The following is a 21,917-nucleotide window of genomic DNA, read 5'->3' as shown; positions in this document are numbered from 1 at the left end:
GGAAGAGGAGCTGAGGAAGATTCTAGAACTTAAATAATTAAGCACATTTATTGCCTTTGTTATCTCATCGGGTATTACCATTCGAAGCACTAGTAACTCGTTAAACAACTCTGCGCCAACAATATCATATCGCATATCATGTCTAAGAAATCCCTCAAGCTTCATGCAACAGGATTTTAACCCCTCATCATCACCAGATAAATGCTTCTTCAGGTTAAATAAAAACCCAAATTTTTCCTTATAATCTTGAAACTGTTTAAACCGTTCTTTGAGTTGAAAAACACCTTATGTAGCTTCATTCTCAGATTCTTTTCTAATATCTATATTCTCAATAGGAACCCCAATATCACCACTATTAGTTATTTTTTTCTCAAAAAACTTGTCAAGAGAGCCCATTTGCAATTTCTCTGCTTCCGCCGCTTTCAATTTCTTTTGCCTTTTTTGATGCCCCGATAACTGGTTACGCTTCATTTTCAAATTATCTAGTCATCAAACAAAATAATGCAATTAATTTTAGTCACCAATCCCAAATCAGTAAATCACAAATGATATACTACTTTTTACAAAAACAAATCTCAATTATTCTCTAATTATTCACATCAAATCCTTAAATTGAAAAATAATAATAAACAAATAGTAAATTACAATATTATTAAAAAAGTAATTAGAATAGAAATATTTAAACCATACCTATGTTATAATTGCTGAATTGCAAAGCACAGATGATCCGATCTTCACGATGAGTCGATGACTTCCAGTGTTTTGATAATTGATCTTCAGAATGAACAGAGAACAATCTGTGTTCTGTATTTTATTCGGTAGCTAAGCAGAGGGAAGGAGAGGGTTTTGTACTTTTGTTATATGACTTCATCTGGCCATCTGGGGTAATGGGTATAGACGCGCATAGTCCAAAAACTCAATTTCTCCGAACCTTTCACATTTTTACTTTGTTTTGTTTATTAAATAAATTTATTAATTATATTTTTAAAGTAAATTAAAGTAAATTATATTTTAATTTTAAAATAAAGTTATCACAAAGATAATAATATATTTTAAAATTTTAATATGTCCCCCAATCACATATATGTTAATGTATTCTAATTAAAATTTGTATTTTAAAATATAAAAAAAAATATAAAAAATAAATACACCTATATACATATGTTATTGAAATATTTTGGTGCCCCTGTGCGCGGTGGTGCCCTAGGTGACCGCCTTGGTCGCCTTACCCAAGGGCCGGCCCTGGGCAAACTTCACAGTGGGAATGGTGTTAAGAGATCATCAGAAGACTTTCTTGCTTGGACGTGCGAGCTGTTTTAGAGCACCAACATCAGTGTTTGAAGCGGAGGCGATAGGTGTTCGAGAAGCACTGTCATGGATTAAAAATTTGCAGATGCAGACTTGCAAAATTGAACTTGAAACAGACTCTTTAATGGTGGTGCATGGCATCAAAGGGTCAGGTATCAATCTACTTGAAGTGGGGGAAGTTCTTGAGCAATGTCGACGAGATCTTAGTGAACTAGTACGGACTTCCATTCATTTTGTCAGGAATCGAGCTAATAGGGTAGCACATGAGCTTGCTAGAATAACCTGTTTAGTTTATTACCATCATATTTTTACATCTCCCCCTATTCATTTGGTGGAGACTATTATATTGGATTCTTGTTCTTAATGAAATTTGGTTACTTTCAAAAAAAACATCTTTTACAACCATATTTGGAGTTTAAATCAACCAAAATTTACCACAAATACAAATTTAAAAATTAGTAATTTAAAATTATCTTTGATTGTATAAGAATAAATTAAATGGAACTTGAAGCGCACAATTTCACTTAATTACCAACAAAATCCCTAAAAAAAGTTACATTTCATTGCAAAAGATATTTGAAATTCTACGCCTGCCTAAAGGGGATGAATAGGTGTTATAGCTAACTAATATCAATTTTAACAAATTACCGAATATTTATTAAACTGTCGGAAAGCTTGCTGTTAATTCCGATATGCTGTGAGCAAGTTGACACTCGATATATAATGCAGAAAATAAATAACAACAAGTAAATAACACAGAGAGTTTTAGCCAGGTTTGACCTCTAATGGTCTACGTCATGATCCCTAACTAACTTGGCAAGAGAATATATTATTAATCACTGAAATGATATGATTACAAGATTCAATAATATATCTCCTTTTATCCCTTGTTCCTGATAGCAGCTTGCTGATAACATCTGTTCCCTTGAGTAAATTGTCCTCTAAGCCCTATACAAATCCGTATAGCCGTCTCTAACAATATAACTTCCCTGAAGCATTGTTATCCAAGCTCTACTATTCAGCAACAAATATTTACACCTTCGTGGATCCCCTCAAAAGAATGTATACCTAAAAGTATTTATAGATTAAGTATTTATAGATTAATACCATTTCCGATCTTGACCAAGTCTCACGTTTAATTTGTTTTAATTCAAATGTTAAGATAACCCAAAACACGTTTAAACTAAATATAAGATAGATTAAAAATGATTTTAAAACGTCTATTTTTAGTTTACATAAATACTAATCTTGAAGTAAGTTGTTTAGATAAGAAAACGTTTATAAACAACTTAATGGAAAATAGGAAATGGTTTGGATAAAAGAGTTTGAACATTTGAGGAGCTCTAATATATATAAACACATTAGATATATCATAGAATCCTTACAAAAACTTATTCCTATTTAATCTCCTTGTAAACCGCAATTCTGATTTATCCTAAACAACTTCCGGCTGTAACTATAAGTTCGCTGATAAGCCTGTCAAAATTTTGTTAGCTTGCTAATAGATTAATATTTAACTTCTGCAAGACAAAGTTAGTAATAGTTGTATAAATCATAATCAACTTGTTAATATATCATTAAGATAAGTTGTCTTGTTAATATATCATTAAGATAAGCTGTAAGCTAATTAATATTGTGATCATCAAAATCATAAGGGTATCAATCTTGCTCTTTTCGATGATTACACAACCTTTAGGAAAGTATATGATATTTCCCCTAAATCATATATCACATGTTCACAATTATCTAAAACACAATTATATCTTAAGTATTAAACATATACATAATGACTTAAGATAGACAAATAATATATTAAAACACAACCAATCATCCAAATCAAACCAGATAACATTTATGGTGTAAATCATCAATTCATAAATAACCAAATTTAAACACACATAAAAAGTGAACTTAATCACTTAGTTCAAAAACCCAAGTACTTAACAAAACATCAAATTCATATTAAATTAACTTAAATTAAGTACTGTACTTTCCTAAGTACCCCCCGTAATCATTAAAAGTTCATCAAACTTGAGTCTGGCATCAGTCTTCTCAAGTTCATCCTTGTTGTCCTTGTCAGCAGTGGACTCCTTTGTTTGTTCCTTCTTGAGAAGAGCTGCAACAACATCCTCCATGTCATCAATATCACATGATCTGAGAGTATGAGTGCTAAGGCCATCAGAAGGACCAGATGCAGAAGTCCCTATTCTAGCCACAAGCTCCCTCAGCCATTGGTCAACAACTTCAACAATCTTAAGAATCTTTTCCTACCCTGCTTTCATCTCCTTCATAAACTCCAGCATTTACATGGCGGTATATGAACTATCCTCACCCTCAGCAAAACCAACAACAACAGATTCAATGTGGATCAATTGTCCATCCTTATCAAAATTTAAATTAGATTGAGTGAGCGTCTTCAAATCAAACAAATCAGTAACAAGAACAAAATCCTTGTCCCTTAACTCAACTCCATACCACTTGAACACTTTTGTCAATAATAAACCATTTGGTAAACCAGTTCCAGCTTTTGCACACTACATATCAAGCATATTTTTTAAGATTAAATCATCCAAATCAAACTTTCTACTAGATACAATCATAGCCACAACCGACACATCTTAAGCAGAGAAACTGGACCTTGTTCCTAACCTAGGACATATATTTTCAATACAAAGTTGGAACAACAAATGAGCCATAGGGATTACTTGTGAGGTAGAAGGAGGAACAAATAACTCAATATTTGAATCACCAGTTATCAATTTTAATTGATCCATAGCGGAAAAACCCTCTAAATTTGTGGGACCTCTCTTGTTATGAATATATAAAGAATACGGGTTTTGGATTTTAAGAATAGCACTCATAAATAACGGAGACAAAGTGATTCTCACATTAGACACAACATAAACATAATGACCATATTGATCAACATGCAAATTCGAATAAAAGGCTTTGAACAAATTTGGGTAACAAAACTTAGGCATTTTGACAAAAATGAATGAAACCCTAAATCAGAAAATATCTCAATCAATCCACATGACTTAAAAAGATATTCAAAAACAAGTTTACCATCTATGACCTTTCGTATGGCGAGATATTTAGAGATTGAGCCTTCGACCTTGAGCCTTTTTCCATCAGGAGTATTCCTGAGTATACCCGAGCCTTCATCACCAGTCTCAATCTGAACCGCCATATACTCATTTTATGATTCTTCATCGATTAGCTTCCGTTTGTTTTGAGAGACTGACAGAGTAATATCATCGCGACCACTAACTTGACCCTTTGCATTTGCTCTAGTTTTCTTCCTCGTCGCAAGACAAAATCCATCTTCGTAATTGTAAAGAGAGTGTATTTGTTGAATACTAGAGAGAAAACCCTAGATCCAATTGAGATAGGTGTGTGGAAACTGAATAGACTGGTCGTGACTATTTGTTTTAAAGTCCTTTTTAGAATTAAAAGGGGAGTATTTTTAGGATAAACATTAAATAAGCTAGATATATTCCTAAAATAACTTTTTGGATGACTAATAAAACGTGTAAAACAAATCTACTAAAATGTTACTAGATTAACACATTTAAATAGTCACATATAAGAATTTAAATATTAAACAACATTCTAATAATTTCATTACAAATTACTAGACAAATCATCATAAATACAAGCACATAACGGTCATACAGAAGATACATAAAATTGACCAATTAGCACATCATTTAATAGTCATGCTAAATTATCAAATATATATTAACAGCTAACAGTAAGATGATAGTACCCGGTTAAAACTTGTAAACTTGCTTACTCAACATTGCAAATTCACAATTCTCTTCTTAGCATGCTGAAACGTTCTTCAGCTAGAGGTTTTGTGAAAATATCAGCAATTTGAGCGTCAGTAGCAACAAAGATCAGCTTGACTTTCCCTTTTGCAACATTGTCTCTTAAGAAATGATGCCTAACATCAATATGCTTGGTACTTGAGTGATTCACTCGATTCTCAGAAATATTGATAGTCTTATGTTGTCATAATAAATAGGAGTTTGACCACAAGAAATTCTAAAATCCTTAAACTGTTATCTCATCCAAAGCTTTTATGAGCAATAACTTCTAGTTGCTAAATATTCTCCTTCAGCTGTAGATTATGCAACGGATGTTTGCTTCTTGGTTAACCAAGAAACCAAACTTTGTCCTAAGTAAGCACAAACACCACTTGTACTCTTTCTATTTTTTTGACAACCTGCATAATCTGCATCACTATACCCAACAAGATCAAATACATCTGTGATAGGATAAAATAAACCAAGAGTAATAGTTCCACTCAAATATTTGAATATTCTCTTAACATCATTAAAATGAGACTCTTTAGATTTAGCTTAAAATCTTGCAAAAACACAAACACTATACATAATATCAAGTCTAGAGGATGTAAGATATAATAAACTCTCAATCATATCTCTACAAGTCCGGATATCAACATCTTAACCTTTTTCATCGGTTGTCAGCTTGCTGACAACACTCATCGATGTTAATTTTGACTTGATATTATCATAACCAAATATTTTGAGTAAGCTCCTGATATATTTTGATTGATGTATATATATGCCTTCAGGAGTTTGCTTGATTTGTAAGCCCAAGAAATAATTAAGCTCTCTCATCATGCTCATATCAAATTCACTATGCATATACTTGGAAAACCACCCACATAAAGAATCATTAGTAGCACCAAATATAATATCATCAACATATATTTGCACAACTAAGATATCTTTACCTTTAAATATATTAAATAAAGTTGGATCAATAGTATCTCGAATGAAACCATTCTTGATAAAAAAATCACTTAATCTTTCATACCAAGAGCGAGGTGTTTTCCTTAATCCATATAGAGCTTTCTTCAACTTGAACACATAATTTGGATATTTCTCATTTTCAAATCCAGGAGGTTGCTTGAAATAAACTTTCTCTTTAAGAAATCCATTTAAGAAAGAAATTTTTACATCCATTTCGTGTAGCTTGAATTTCTTGTAGCATGCAAATGAAAGTAACATTCTGATAGATTCCAATCTTGCAATGGGAGCATAAGTTTGATCAAAATCAATGCCTTCTTGTTGATTGTATTCTTGTGCCACAAGTCTTGCCTTGTTTCTAGTGGCATTGCTAAATTTATCAACTTTGTTCTTGAATACCCATTTAGTACCAATGATAGAAGCATCCTTAGGTGGCTCAACAAATTCTCAAACATCACATCTTTCAAATTGATTGAGTTCTTCTTGCATTTCCATAATCCAATTTTCATCAGTAAGAGCTTCATTGATATTCTTTGGTTCCTCTCCAGCTAGAAAAGCTGCAAAAGCACAAATGTTTATTGCACCTTTTATTGTCTTGATTCTTTCTGATCTATCACCAATAATCAATTCTCGAGGATGATTTTTCAAAGTCTTAGATGACTTTGGTAGAGAATGTTGAGCCATGACTTCCTCATTTGTTCAAATTCTACTAGAAGGCGGTGAAAGATCTTTACCATCAAAAATATTCTGAAGCTTCTCAGTAGCTCTATTTCCTTTTGGACCTTCCAAAAGTAAGTCTAGATAATTGTTCCAAAGTTTCATCAATAGGTGAAGAAGTTATGGCTTCTTTATCAGCTTCTGGAGTTGCATCTTTTGACTTGTCAGCTTGTTGTGAGTTAGTATTCTTCACTGCCAGCCCGTTGCCAGTTCCTGTGCCTGCAACATCTTCCTCTTTGCTTGAAAAATCATCATTAGACTCTTGAAATGAAACATTAATAGACTATTCAACACATTTTTAGATAGATTACAAACTCTACAAGCACGACTTGTTAAAGAATAACCCAAAAATATAGCTTCATAAGATTTAGAATCGAATTTACCATCTCGTTCAGAAGTTTTGAGTACAAAACACTTTGAACCAACGACTTTGAAAAACCAATATTAGGTTTCTTCTTCCTTAGCAATTCATCTGGAGTCTTGTTGAGTACTGGCCTGATTAGCACTCTGTTAAGAACATAGCTTGCCGTGTTGACAGCTTCTGCCCAAAAACTTCTTGGAAGCTTGCTTTCCTGAAGCAATGTCCTTGTTATTTCTTGAAAATATCTATTCTTACGTTCTACAACTCTATTTTGCTATGGTGTACGAGGTGCAGAGAATTGATGTGTAATTTCTCTTTCTTCACAATAAGAAATAAAGTCCTTTTGAAATTCACCACCATGATCACTTTGTATACCTATAAGTCTTTTTTCAAGGTTATTCTCAAGTAATTTGATTAGCTTCTCAAATTCACTATAAGTATAATCCTTAGTAGCTAAGAACAATACCCATGTATATCTAGAATAATCATCAACAATAACAAAAGCATATTGTTTACCTTTAATACTCTTATAAGATTCTAAACCAAAAAAAAATTAAGTGTAAAAGCTCTAAAGGTTTAGAAGTAGATACCACTTTTTTGACTTTTTGTGGTGTTCTGATTTGCTTTCCTAGTTGACAAGAAGTACAAGTTTCCATCTTAACATATTTCAGTTTTGGCAATCCTCGAACTAGTTGTTTTGTTGACAGCTTGCTAAGTGATTCCATGTGAGCATGTCCAAGCCTTCCGTGCCAAATTTGTGGACTTGTATCAACGGCTGCTAGACAACATGCTAGTTCCTATTCTTCAAAATCCAATAAATATATATTTCCTTCCATTCTAGCAACTAGAGGAATTTTGTTAGAATCAACAAGTATAGTACAATCATGTTGACCAAAATCTACTTTATGATTATCGTCAAATAATTGACTTATACTAAGAAAATTATAAGTAAGACCTTTAGCATATTGAGCTTTATTTAAGGACATATTACTGTTATTATTTTTTCTTTTGCCAAGAAGAGGGAGAGTCTTGCTATCACCAATTGTGACACTGCCACCCTTATTCATCTTTAGACTAAGAAACTGAGATTTGTCTCCACTCATGTGCCTTGTTGCACCACTGTCCAAAATCCATTGATTTGACTTTAATTTGGCCACGAGACAAACCTACAAAACAAACAAAAATAACTCAACATTTTGGTATCCATATCGGTTTGGGTCCAGCATGGTTAGTAGATAGAATATATAAAACATTCAAATCAGATTTCTTGATCAATATTTGGACTACTTTGGGAGCCTGATTCTTTGTTCTGCCTGTTCTGTCACATTGCTGTCTTGGCTTAACAACTTGCTTCCTGTGAGCTGTCTATCTGTTCCAGCTTGCTGACACTGCTCTCTTAACTGTGCAGTGCTTAGCTAGATGACCTTTCTTTGCAAATGTATTGCAAACTTTCCAGGGCATATCATAGTCATATGGAATACCAATTTTTTCTTCATACTTCAGAGATTGATCCTTTGATATAGAAGACATTCCAAGACCACATTTATCAAATGGAACTCGAGTTTATTTTATCATGAATTTGATTACTTTTTCTCCTTGAATAAAGATCACCATTCCTTTATGAAGATTCTTGATTTCATTTTCCAGTTACTTGATCTTCCTAGCTTGGTTTGATATTTCAGTTAATCTTTCTGATTTGCTTAACTCGAATTCCTCCAAGTATGCATATCGAGCCTTAAGATCAGTTCTCAGCGAACTAAGTTCTTTTGTGAGTGTGTCATTCCTTCTCAGAATTTGCTTGTTATTTCCTTCAAGTTGAACAATCTGTTCCTTGAGATTTGCTATCATTCTCACACTTGATTTGGAATCCATTAAATCTGAGATGACTTTTCGTAGATGTACATTCTCATATTCAATATCATAATTCTCATTCTTTAAATTCTTAAGCTCAATCATAGACTGAGTATTTTTATCCTGCATGGTAGTTCATCTAAAGAGAAATTATCATTATGTACTTTAGAACTAACAGAATTTACCTTACTACTTGAGTCTGAGCCATTATAACTAGTTTCACATGATTCTTCAAGTCCAACAAGACATAGATTAACCATTTCTTCACTTGACTTGAATCTGAATCTTCAACATCACCCCAAGTCAGAAGAGCCTTAGATTTCCTTTTGTCTCTGAAATTAACTTACTGCTAGGTTTCTTTAACTTGTTTTTCAGCTTGTAGCAGTCTCTTTTGAAGTTCCCTTTCTTTCTACATTCATAACATGTGTCTGACTTTGTGTCTTTCTTTGTACCAAAAGCATTTCCCTTGTATCTCTTTATTCTGTTCTTCTTTTCAATCATCTTTTTGGTTTTCTTGGACATATGAGCAATTTCTTCATCTGATTCTAAGTCCTCATCTGATTCCAGCTTGCTAACAAAAGAGCGCAGAGCTAGATTCTTCATTTTCTCAGTTGGTAGCTTGACACATTCAGATTTGTTAGCTTCAATTCTTGTCTTAAATTGTTCCAGCTCAACAAAGATAGTAAGACGATCCATTGTATCAACATTTACAATAGATTTTAAAGCTGTAGTCTTGGCTTGATAGATAAAAGGAACCGAGCTAAGTACTTTCATGTTGATCTCTTCTTGTGGAATCTTATTTCCCAATCTATGTAGACCATTGATTGTATTCTGAAACCTTTCTTGAGCTTCCTTGATAGTTTCACCATCTTCAAGCTTGAAATTTCCAAAAACATTCATTAGAGCACTAAGATCCACTTTCCTCAATGCTTTAGATCATTCATGTATGTTAGGTCACACACACTGTAGAAGTGGGTTGAATACAGTGTTTACTACAATCAAATCGAATATAAGAACTCAAGTAATAGAAAACAGATTTTATTCAACACAATAAACTCTGTTACAAAGAACTGTCCTCTCTCAGTGATGAACAAATTATCACGAGAGCTTCTAGGGTTACAATAAATAATAAACTCGATTATGATAACACAGATAGTGTAAACCCTATGTCTGTGTTTATATACTACACATTTACAAGATAATCTTCTAATTGATATCGAATATAATTTTGCTTCCTAATATATATCAATCAGTTATCTTTTCTTCCAAGTATTCTATTCCTTATAGAATTCTTCTCCATGCATATCTCTCCTTATATTTGTCTTGATCTTCTTTCATTTCAATCATCCGCCTTCCTTATCTGAACGTCTCCTTAAGTCCTGATATTATCTCCTGATAACTTAAGTTTTGACAACTTAAGTTCTGATATCTTAAGTCCTGACTTCAGTATAAGTACTGATTTCTAGTTAAGTACTGATTTGTCCTGTTAAGTAAGATCTGAAAACTAAACACAAATCATATTAATCTAACAATCTCCCCCAACTTGTAAATTAGCATAATATACAAGTTGAACAGATATTTGATGATGTCAAAAACATTAAGTACAAATGTATGAGAATTTGACTAGATAACTACAACTTACAGTACTTGTAGCTTTACCATCCTCAAGGTCTGATAACAGCTTCAGTCTGTATACACTTCAGAATTTAAGCAATTGTAGATCTTTGGCTTGACTTCAATTTCTGATCTCTTTGATGTCAGGAGTTGTTCTGAGATAGTTCTTCAACAAACATCTCTCAGCATATTCAAGTTCATTGACCATCCTCCTTTTAACATTCTTCAATTCAATTGTATCTTCACCAGTTTGAAAGATAGCAGCCCTGATATCATTTATTTTAGCTTTCCTTATATCCTGATTTAGTCTGATGATATAGGCTTTATCAGACTCAAGATTGAATTCAAGTCCCTTAGTACCAGAAAATGTAGTGATGATTTTAGTAGTATTAGGCTTCATTTCAACAATTTCTCCACTATGAGATCTGTACTTGGGACAGTATGGGCTGTCAGACTTTACAGAATAAAGCTTCCTCTATTTCTGAATATTTGAGTTTAAACACCCTGCAACACCATCTGTTGATCTATTTTTAACTTGAAGCAGAAATAGAACATGCTCCAGTTCTTCAAAATACTTCAATGAAATTGTATTCTCCCTGATCTGGAATACCCTCCCATATGTCATAAATTATAACATGATGTCTTCTTTCAAAACAGAGTGGTAAACCATTTGTACAGATTTAAGTTGATTCAATCTCTCAGGAGTTGCTCCTATACCTGGTTCACTTAAGGAAGTTGGATCATTGGTAGTATTGCTTACTCTCTTCTCTTTTAAACTACCCAATCCAGATTTATCTCTTGCTTCCTTTCCTGTAACAACTCTTGCTTCAAAACCACTTGATGTAGGCAAAGGTTGAGTCTGTTGAGCTTTGGTGAATCCTGGTAGTAGTATCTTTGAAGGTTTAACATGAGCAACGTCAGAGGTTTCCTTTTCCTTATCTTTTGATATCAAGCCAACTTGAGCTATGTCAGAGGTTGCTTGCTTCACTGTCATATTCAGAACTTACTACATCTTGACTCTGAACAACTTGAGCCATGTCAGAGGTTATTTGAGAAATCTTCCTTTTCATCAGAGTAAGAATAGCATCTTCATCAGATATTTCTTTATCCATGACTGGCATATATACCTTTACAAGTTTATCAACTTTTTCTTTGCCCTTGGATCTTGGATCTACCTCCACTTGTGATTTGGCTTTGCTTGCCTCAGAATTTGCCCTTTCCTTAATCACAACACCCTTAAGTTTTGGAAGTTTCTTTTCAACAACAGAAGCCATAAATTTGGAGTTGACTTTTTCTACTTTAAGTCTAGCTTCTTCTTCCTTTAGACTTTCCCAGGATTTTCTTTAAGAAATAATCTCCTTGAAATTTCTTCATCAAGTTCCAGATGTTCAGTAGAACTTATCCTTTTACCAGTATCAGAACTTATTCTTCTCCCAATATCAGAACTTGTTCTTTGTGTAGAAATTTCAGTTGTCTTTGATGAAGATCCTTTACCTTGACCATGACCTCTACCCATTCCAGAGTTTCCCTGGTCATCATTTCCATCATCCTTACCCTTCAGTGATTGAGTAGATTTGCATTTGGACTTAATTACTTTCTCCCCCTTTTTGGCATCAGCAAGTAAAAGAAGAGAGACAAGCAATTCCACTGAGGATTGGATCTCATTGAGTTGAGTTTGATGAGAAGCTTGATTCTTTAGAATTTCATCAATCTGAGCTTGTTGCTTCTCATGAGTTTTTTCAATATACCCAATTCTGTCAAAGGTTGGCTTGAAAAATCTGTTCTTTTCCAATTTTATATTCATATCTTGCTGGATCAAAGATTCTTGAATTCTATTCACCTTGTCATGAGTTATTGAGTGTTGACCTTGAAGGTGCCTAGTACTCATTGCAGTAAATCTCAGTTGTGCCTTAAAATCATCAATTATCAACATTTCATCAGCTTTGGCAAGGTGCTCAGCAAGAATTTTTTTAGTAGGAACAAAATTAACTGAGTTCCATTCCTTAGTCCACTCCTTTCCTCTAGGAGTTTCACTCCAAGATACTGGTGCATCCTCTCTAACAAACTTCTTGATTAAATCAACTTTGATTGGAGCTTGTTGAGGTGCATGTCCTGATGGACCAGCTGCATCAGCATATACATTTGCAGTAGCTTCACCAGTAAGTTCAGCATTATCAGCATCAGAACTTATAGAGCCTGCAGCATCAGCATCCTCTGATAAAAGAACAGTATGGGAGGCTATAGAGGCTTCAACATCATCCTCTAAGTGCTGATCTGCAACTAAGTTCTGATCAACAGCTAAATCTTGATGTCCACCTAAAATCTGATTTTCATCATCCTGATTCAGAATTGGTGTGGTTGGAATATCTTCATTGAAATCAGCATCTAGAATTGGTGTTGTTGGTGGAGTGAGTTGAGTTGGTGGAGCTTCCAAGTACAGAATCTCAGGCACAACCAAGTTATGAATATCAATTTCAGCACTTGTACCTGGGTCTTCAGTATGTACTGGATTAATTACAGGAGACACAGGAGGTGTAAGCACTTGCTCTGGAATATTCTCTTGCTCTTCAATATGAGACTTTTAAGCTGATTCAGCAGTAGGAAGTAATTCAATTACTATAGGTTCTGTTGGGATCAAAGATTCCCGACCCCCTTCCTTAGCTGCTTCTTCCAGAGTTGCTTCAGAGTGTGATGATACACTTACAGCCCTCCTGGCTCTTTGCTTTTTAAGTCTCTTTGCAGAATTAGAGACTTTGGGAGCTTCATCATCAGAATTTAGCTTTCTAAGTCTTTTGAGGGGCCTAGAACTCCCAGTTTCAGTATCTTTCTGAGAAGAGATTTTCTCAACTTCTTCAACAATAGGTTCTGATATTGGAACCTGTTCCTCATTGTCTAACTCATCTCTCAGAACAATTCTCCTTCTCTTCTGTTGAGATTGAGGTACTATCTTAGTCCTCTTGGGTTTTGAAGATGAAGGCTTCACAGGATGTGCAGAAGGTTGAGGTTGAGATAACTGTGATGGTTTGAAATATGTCCTGATGGAGGGTTGAGTAAGTTGAGGTTGAGAAGTTTGAGGTTGATGAGAGATGGTAGGTTCTGATGGCTGTTGAGTTGGCTGTGATGTGTTGGTGGGTTCAACATCAGGGTAAACATATGTGTATGTTTGTGGATCAGCATTTACCAGAATCTGTTTTACTAACTGAGGAATCCGTAAGGGTCTCTGTACTGGTTTCTTAATGTCATCATTTAACAAATCATTAAAAGCCCTTTTTGCAAGCTTAAAGGGTGGAATTAAAGTACTGGCTAATTAGAATTCATCAGCACAACAAAAAGTATATATAAGTTGACAGAATCTAGCAAAGTATACTACATTCCTATCCTCTGTCATCCTATCCCCTATGAAACCTAGCACAACACTTAAAAAATCAAAATGAGTTTGATGAATAAGGGCATACCCGATTTGTTGACTCATGATGGGAATGACATCAAAATTGGAGCATTTATTAGCGAATGCCTTAGTGATACAATCAAAGAAAAAGCTCCATTCCTTTCTGATATTTTCTCTTTTCAGTTGACCCAGCTTTCCCAAACTTTTCTTATAGCCCAAACTGGCCATGAGCTGCTGTAAGACAGGATCCTCCACTGTTGAGAATGTGCAACCTTCAGGTAAGTGGAGAGCTTTACGAACTGCTCCAGGTGTAACCATATGCTCGACATCTCCTGATGTGAAAATGATGCTCTGAGTACCAGTAGCACCACCATCATCAAAAAGCCCAGTTCTCCAAAATGTCAGCACTTGTTGGCTTGAAATAGTTTGAGGTTGGGTCAAAGCATACCCACTCACTATGAGCTAATAAATCTTGCACAAAGTGCAAATCTGATGGAGCTTCAGCCTTGGTCAGGATTGCAGCATAATTATTTGGGACAAACTTGGCTCCATCAACAATTAAATCCTTGGGCGCCATCAGAAATAAGTGAGAAGTTAGAGTGCCTGCAAGGTGTTTGAGAAAATGTCTGTAAAGAAAACCGTCATAAAATGTGAGAGAAAATAAGAAAAGAGAGAGAGTATAATAAAAATGAAAATAAAAGATTTGAAAATCTTTTATCTCTTTTACTTAGACACCCCACGTGATAGCAGTGAATAAGAAGTGGAACAGACCTTTACACCTGTCAGGCATGCAGTAGTTAAGGCAAAAGTTAATGGGCACGGTAAATAAGTAATAATTACATTGCACGTTCAGTTTTTTTAAAAAAACTGTTCCCACTAAACAAATGATTATTACTGCTTTATCTCACATAAACCAATATTCTGTAAAAATATGATCGTTCAAGTAATGACCAAAAATAAACCAAATAAATAAATACTGCCACGTCAGCATCAGAACTTGATTCTTATCAGGATTTAAAAGTCATCAGAATATGACTCCTTTACTCGAAAAGTGAATGTTTATTCCTGTTATTCTTCAGACAAATACTGATATGGGTACATTAGAACTTAATCATCAGAACTTCCATCATAACTTGTCCTCAGAATTTATGCAACTGACACTTAAATTGTTCATCCAAAATAACATGTATCATCACATTAATTTTCATCATTCATATGGAGTGTATGTGTGTGCATTAAGCTAAATATCAGACAAAGAGTAAAGTCTGATTCACTTTAGTACATCTTAGAAATAAGGCATAACTAAGAACTTTGCTTAAAATCTGTCATTATTCTGAAGTCTACTATAGAATGAGTTCATGCATGAGTCCACCTCAACTGTTTTGTGCTCATTTTATGCATCTTTTGAAAAAAAAATTTTTTTTTTACAGTGGCTTCTCAGTGTAAGTGAGTCACAACTGCTTATCAGAATTTATGCTATTATTAGAGTATTTCTCCAGTAATCAGAGAATGTGAAAAGTCACCGAGAAAAATTTATTTTGCTTTTCTAATGCATATTACTTAATACCAGCAATGCACTTGGGTCTTCCCTTCCACATATATTTTTCTCTAGATCTCAAAGGAGTACCTGATATTTATTACTTTTCTTTTCTTTTCTTTTGATAAGTGAGGCTTATCAGCACTTAGTACATCCATCAGATTTACTAACATCAGAACTTAACAGATAAGAAGCATTATTCTAGTTTTTGACTTAGTAATAAGATACACAAAGTAAACTTTAACCAAGCTCAATATCAGAATTTGCTTGTGTTAAAAGATTTCCACATAAACAATTACTTCAAACATGGGATTATTAGTATATTAAAGGCTACTAGGTCAACATCTAACACAGTTATCCTCATTGGATTGAATAGTCACTGAAACATTCATACCACTATCAGAGTTTAGAGATTCACATCAGACAACAATCAGCACTTAAAAAATTTCAATTTAAGCACAGAATACACAAATATAGTAATATCTGTAAATACTGATCATAAAGTCTGATGTATTAGAACATAAACTAAGCAGATTTAGGGAAAGAACCTGAAATCATTCCAAGTTCATTTACCAATCTTGTAAAAGTAGCTTCACACAGTGGTTTTGTGAAGATATCTGCTAGTTGTTGATCTGTTGGAACAAAATGCAATTCTACTGTACCTTTATCCACATGTTCCCTTATGAAATGGTACCTAATGCTGATGTGCTTTGTCATTGAGTGTTGAACTGGATTACCTGTCATAGCAATAACACTTTAATTATCACAGTAAATAGGGATTTTAGAATATGTTAACCCATAATCCAATAACTGATTCTTCATCCAAAGAATCTGTGCACAACAGCTTCCTGCAGCAATGTATTCTGCTACTGTAGTTGATGTAGAAATTGACTTTTTTTTCTTGCTAAACCAAAAAACTAATCTGCCTCCAAGAAATTGGCAGCTTCCACTTGTGCTTTTCCTGCAAATTTTGCATCCTGCAAAATCTGCATCTGAGTAACCTATTAGCTTAAAGTCTGATTCCCTAGGATACCACAATCCTAGATCAGCTGTACCTTTAAGGTACTTGAAAATTCTTTTTACAACTATTAAATGAGGTTCTCTTGGATCTGCTTGAAATCTTGCACAAAGACAGGTAGCATACATGATATCAGGTCTACTTGCAGTTAGATAGAGTAGTGAGCCAATCATACCTCTGTAATTAGTAATATCTACTGATATACCGGTATCCTTATCCAATTTTATTGCAGTGGCCATAGGAGTGGATGCACTTGAACAATCTTGCATTCCAAATTTCTTCAACAAATTTCTGGTGTACTTAGATTGACAAGTAAAAGTTCCTTCTTCATTCTGCTTGACTTGAAGGCCCTGAAAATAGCTATGTTCTCCTATCATACTCATTTGATATCTTGACTGCATTAGCTTGGAAAACCTTTTATAAAGTCTGTCATTTGTAGAACCAAAAATGATACCATCAAAATATATCTGCATTAAAAGTAAGTCATTTCCATGGTTGAGATAAAATAATATTTTGTCAATAGTCCCTCTGTTAAATCCACTTTCCAGAAAAAACTGAGCTAATGTCTCATACCATGCTCTTGGAGCTTGCTTAAGGCCCTAAAGTGCTTTATCAAGTCTGTAGACATGATTAGGAAATTTTAAATCTATAAAACCTGGAGGTTGTTCAACATATACTTCTTCTTCCAATTCTCCATTAAGAAAATCACTTTTTACATCCATTTGAAAGACTGTAAACTTTTTGTGAGCACCATAAGCCAAAAATATCCTTATGGATTCCAATCTAGCAACTGGTGCAAATGTTTCATCATAATCAATTCCCTCCTGTTGAGAATATCCTTTTGCAACCAGTCTTGCTTTATTCCTTGTAATTATGTCATCACTATCAGTTTTGTTTCTGAATACCCACTTTGTACCAACAACAGATCTATTCTTTGGTCTTGGCACCAGGGTCCAGACTTTATTTCTTTCAAATTCATTTAACTCTTCCTGCATTGCTTGCACCCAATCATCATCTTGAAGAGCTTCTTCCACTTTCTTTGGTTCAGTCTGAGAAAGAAAAGAGTGATAGAGACATTCATTTGATGTTGTTGTTCTAGTTCTTATAACTGCTCCAAGATCTCCAATAGTCAAGTCAGGTGTATGTGCTTTAGTCCACTTCCTTGCAGATGGAAGGTTATCTCTAGAACTGGATGCTCCTCCATGATCCATGCTGTCTCCATCAACATTTTCTGATTCTCCCCCTGAAATTATGCTCTCTGAGTTGGATCCTTCAGAATTTGAGTTTCCAGAATTATCAGAACTTGAGTTTCCAGAATTATCAGAACTTGGCTCATCAAAACTTGATGAATCAGAACTTGAAGAGCCTATTCTAGATTCTGATGCTTCTTAAGATGTGTTTGGATCTGCTATATGCTCCCCCCTGCACAGGTGCATTTTCCTTTGGCATAGTCATCACAGTTTCAATAACATCAGTGTTTAACCCATCAGAGTTTGCAGTATCAAGATTTAGACTATCAGGATTTACAGAATCAGAATTTAAAACTTTATTTTCAAATCTCAGCTAATCATGATCATTGAAATCTTCAAGTCCAGTAATCTTCTTATCATCAAAAGAGACATTGATAGATTCCATGACAACCCTTGTTCTTAAATTGTAGACTCTGAAGGCTTTTGTGGAAAGTGGATATCCAATAAAAATTCCTTCATCAGCTTTTAGATCAAATTTGGATAGCTGTTCAGGATGAGTCTTAAGAACAAAATACTTGCATCCAAATACATGAAAATACTTCAGATTTGGCTTATTTTTCTTCACCATCTCATATGGTGTCTTTCCATGCTTGTTGATAATTGTTGCATTCTGAGTAAAATAAGCAGTCTTCCATAATCAAATTCCTGCTTGATTCCTTGGTCTTTGCAGAACTCTTCCATAATCAAATTCTTGAACTCAGTGCCATTATCACTTCTTATGATTTTCACAGAGTCTTTGACCAATTTATCCAGCTGTTTGACATGATCAATCAAGATAGATGCAGTTTCACTTTTTGTGCGCAAGAAATACACCCATGTGTATCTGGTGAACTCATCCACTATGACCATAGCATATTTCTTCTTTGTAATAGACATGACATTCACTGGACCAAATAGATCAACATATAGTAGGTGATTGGGCTCAAGAATTGAAGATTCAGTCTTGCTCTTGAATGAAGATTTTCTTTATTTCGCCTTTTGATCACAAAGGCCATCAGGAGCAAATACTGATTTTGGCACTCCTCTCACAAGATCTTTATTGACTAGTTCATTTATATTGTTGAAATTTAAATGAGAGAGTTTCTTGTGCCAATTCCATCTTTCTTCAATTGATGCTCTACTCATCAGACAGATTGCAGAACCATCAGTACTTGTTGAAAGCTTGGCTTCATAAATGTTACCATGCCTGTATCCTTTCAGAACAACTTTGCCTGTAGATTTGCTAACAACTTCACAGTGTTCTTCAAAGAAATCCACATGGTAACCTCTGTCACAGATTTGACTAACACTCAGCAAATTGTGTTTAAGTCCTGAGATTAGAGCTACTTTTTCAATGATGACATTCCCAAGATTGATATTGCCATATCCCAGAGTTTTTCCCTTGTTTTCGTCTCCATAAGAAACACCTGGGCCAACTTTCTCCACAAAGTCTGATAGCAGGGCTTTATTTCCAGTCATATGTCCTGAACATCCACTGTCCAGAACTAGTATGTTTTTCCTGTTGCCCTACAATCACAAAGACCACTAATGATTAGTTTTAAGGACCCAGACTTGCTTGGATCCTTTGGCCTTATTAAGTTTGTTAACATTTGCAGCGGATTTAGCATCATAATTTATGTTAACAGTTTTTATCAGAATTTGCAATATCAGACTTCGCATCAGAACTTACACTAGAAGGAATAATGCTAACTTTCTTTAAAGAAGGTTTTATTTGATAATAATCATAGTACAAACTATGATATTCCTTACAAGTATAAATGGAATGCCATAAACTACCACAATGAAAACAAGGATTTTATGGCCTATATCTAACAGACTGACTCTTAACTCCTGATTTTGAATGTAAGGAGTTTATGTTCTTATTCTTCCTGCAAAAAGAAGCCAGATGGTTAGAATTTCCACAATTATAACATTTCTTTCTAGGAGCATTAGGAATAGGCTTATAATCATTGCTTTTATTCACACCTTCCTTTCAATTCCTATTTTTCCTAGGTGGCTTTACCTTGTTTACATTATTAACATCTTTCAGCTTATGCTTAAGCTGCTTCTTCGTCATTAAGCCTATATTAACTTCAGTTGGCTTATCCTGTTTTGGTTTGTCAGAAGTTAATTTCTCTTTAACTTCTGATTTATCAATATCAGACTTTACAGCTACAAACTTAACAGGATTTACCTTTGGTTTTTGTTTAACAACTATAGGCTCAATTTCTACAGTTCCTTTATCATTTTTATCATCTCCATAACCTAAGCCTTCTTTCCAGTTTCCACAACTTAACAAATTCTGAGTTGTTCTGCTAGAGTTAGTCCAAGTCCTGATAATCTCTCTTTCCTTTTCTAACTCAGTTTTTAGAGATTCATTCATTTTAAGCGCTTCATCTCTAACATAGAAAGCATCATCTCTATCTTTCTGAGTTTGATGGAACATAACTAACTCTTTTTTCTAAATAATCATTCCTCTTTTTATAAGCAAGATTTTTAGAAGTTAATCTTTCACATGTTAAAGTTTGATTTCTATAACTAATGAACATGGTTTTAAGATATCTTCTCAACTCAGTAATATCATCACTATGAAAAGCATAAGTTGTTTGAGGTACCTTTAACACAGCAGCTTCAGAGCTGCTATCAGCATTTGCCATCAAGGCATAGTTCACCTCACTTTCAGAATCTGAAGTGTCTGTCCAGCTTTTCTTCTTTATGACAAGAGCCTTGCCTTTGTCACTCTTCACTTTCTTGCAATCAGGAGATATGTGGCCTTTCTCACCACAGTTGTAGCATTTGACATTTGAGTAATCTCCTCTGTCAGACTTTCCTCTTTTGCCTTCAGATTTTCTGAAACCTTTCTTATCAGAACTTGCACCTTTCCTGGAAAACTTCTTTCCCCTTCTGAATTTCCTGTATGCAATCTTTGTGATTCCTTTCACCATAAGAGCACACAGCTTCATCATCTCTTCATCAGGGTCCATCTCAGATAGATTTTCAGTTTCAGAATCCTCATCACTATCAGGACTTGATGACTCAGTATCAGACTTTGTGATGAGAGCCTTTCATTTGCCTTTCTTTGAGATAGCCACTTTAGGGGATTCCTCCTCAGCCTTAAGAGCAACTGTCCTTGACTTTCTCCCATGCCTCTTGCTTCCTTGATCCATCTCAAGTTCATGAGACTTGAGCATACCATAAATTTCATCAAGAGTAGTTTCATCAAGAGCATAGTTGTCTCTTATAGTTGTGGCCTTCAAATCCCAACTCTCAGGAAAAGCTAAAAGGAATTTGAGATTAGTATCTTCAAGATCATATTCCTTATCCACCAGTGACAGATCATTCAAGAGTTTGACAAATCTATCATATAAATCAGTCAATGACTCATCAGGTTTTGAGTCAAAGTGCTCATAATCTTGAGTGAGTATAGTCCTCCTGTTCTTCTTAATTGAATTAGTTCCTTGGCATCCCATATCTCCTTTGCAGTCTTGCAGTTAATTACCCTGTTTGACATGACATTATCAATGACACCGTGCAGCAAATGTCTTACCTTTGCATCCTTTGCAATAGATGAGATATCTTCAGTTGTATATTCACTTTTCTCCTTTGGTACAGTCTGTGCTGGCTGATCTGCAACTATAATAGAGAGCTTGGTTGGCTTGTGTGGTCCTTCATTAATTCTGTCAAGGTATTTTGGATCTGTAGCTTCTAGAAACATAGACATCCTCACCTTCCATATGGGATACTCAGAAGGTTTCAGTATGGGAACTCTAATAGTCTCATATCGATTATGGATTTAAGTCTTTGGAGTTTCTTCAGTTTTGGTGGGCTTGGTTGGAGTTTGTACTTCTTCAGACGTGATTATTTTTGGATCTTTACTATAAGTATGTTAACAGATAGCTCTGATACCACTTGTTAGGTCACACACACTGTAGAAGGGGTTGAATACAATGTTTACTAGAATCAAATCGAATATAAAAACTCAAGTAACAGAAAATAGATTTTATTCAACACAATAAACTCTGTTACAAAGAACCGTCCTCTCTCAGTGATGAACAAATTATCACGAGAGCTGCTAGGGTTACAATAAATAATAAACTCGATTATGATAACACATAT

Source organism: Apium graveolens, chromosome 11 (genome assembly GCF_009905375.1).
Source record: "Apium graveolens cultivar Ventura chromosome 11, ASM990537v1, whole genome shotgun sequence".
Lineage (NCBI taxonomy): Eukaryota > Viridiplantae > Streptophyta > Magnoliopsida > Apiales > Apiaceae > Apium > Apium graveolens.
This window is presented reverse-complemented; position numbering follows the sequence as displayed.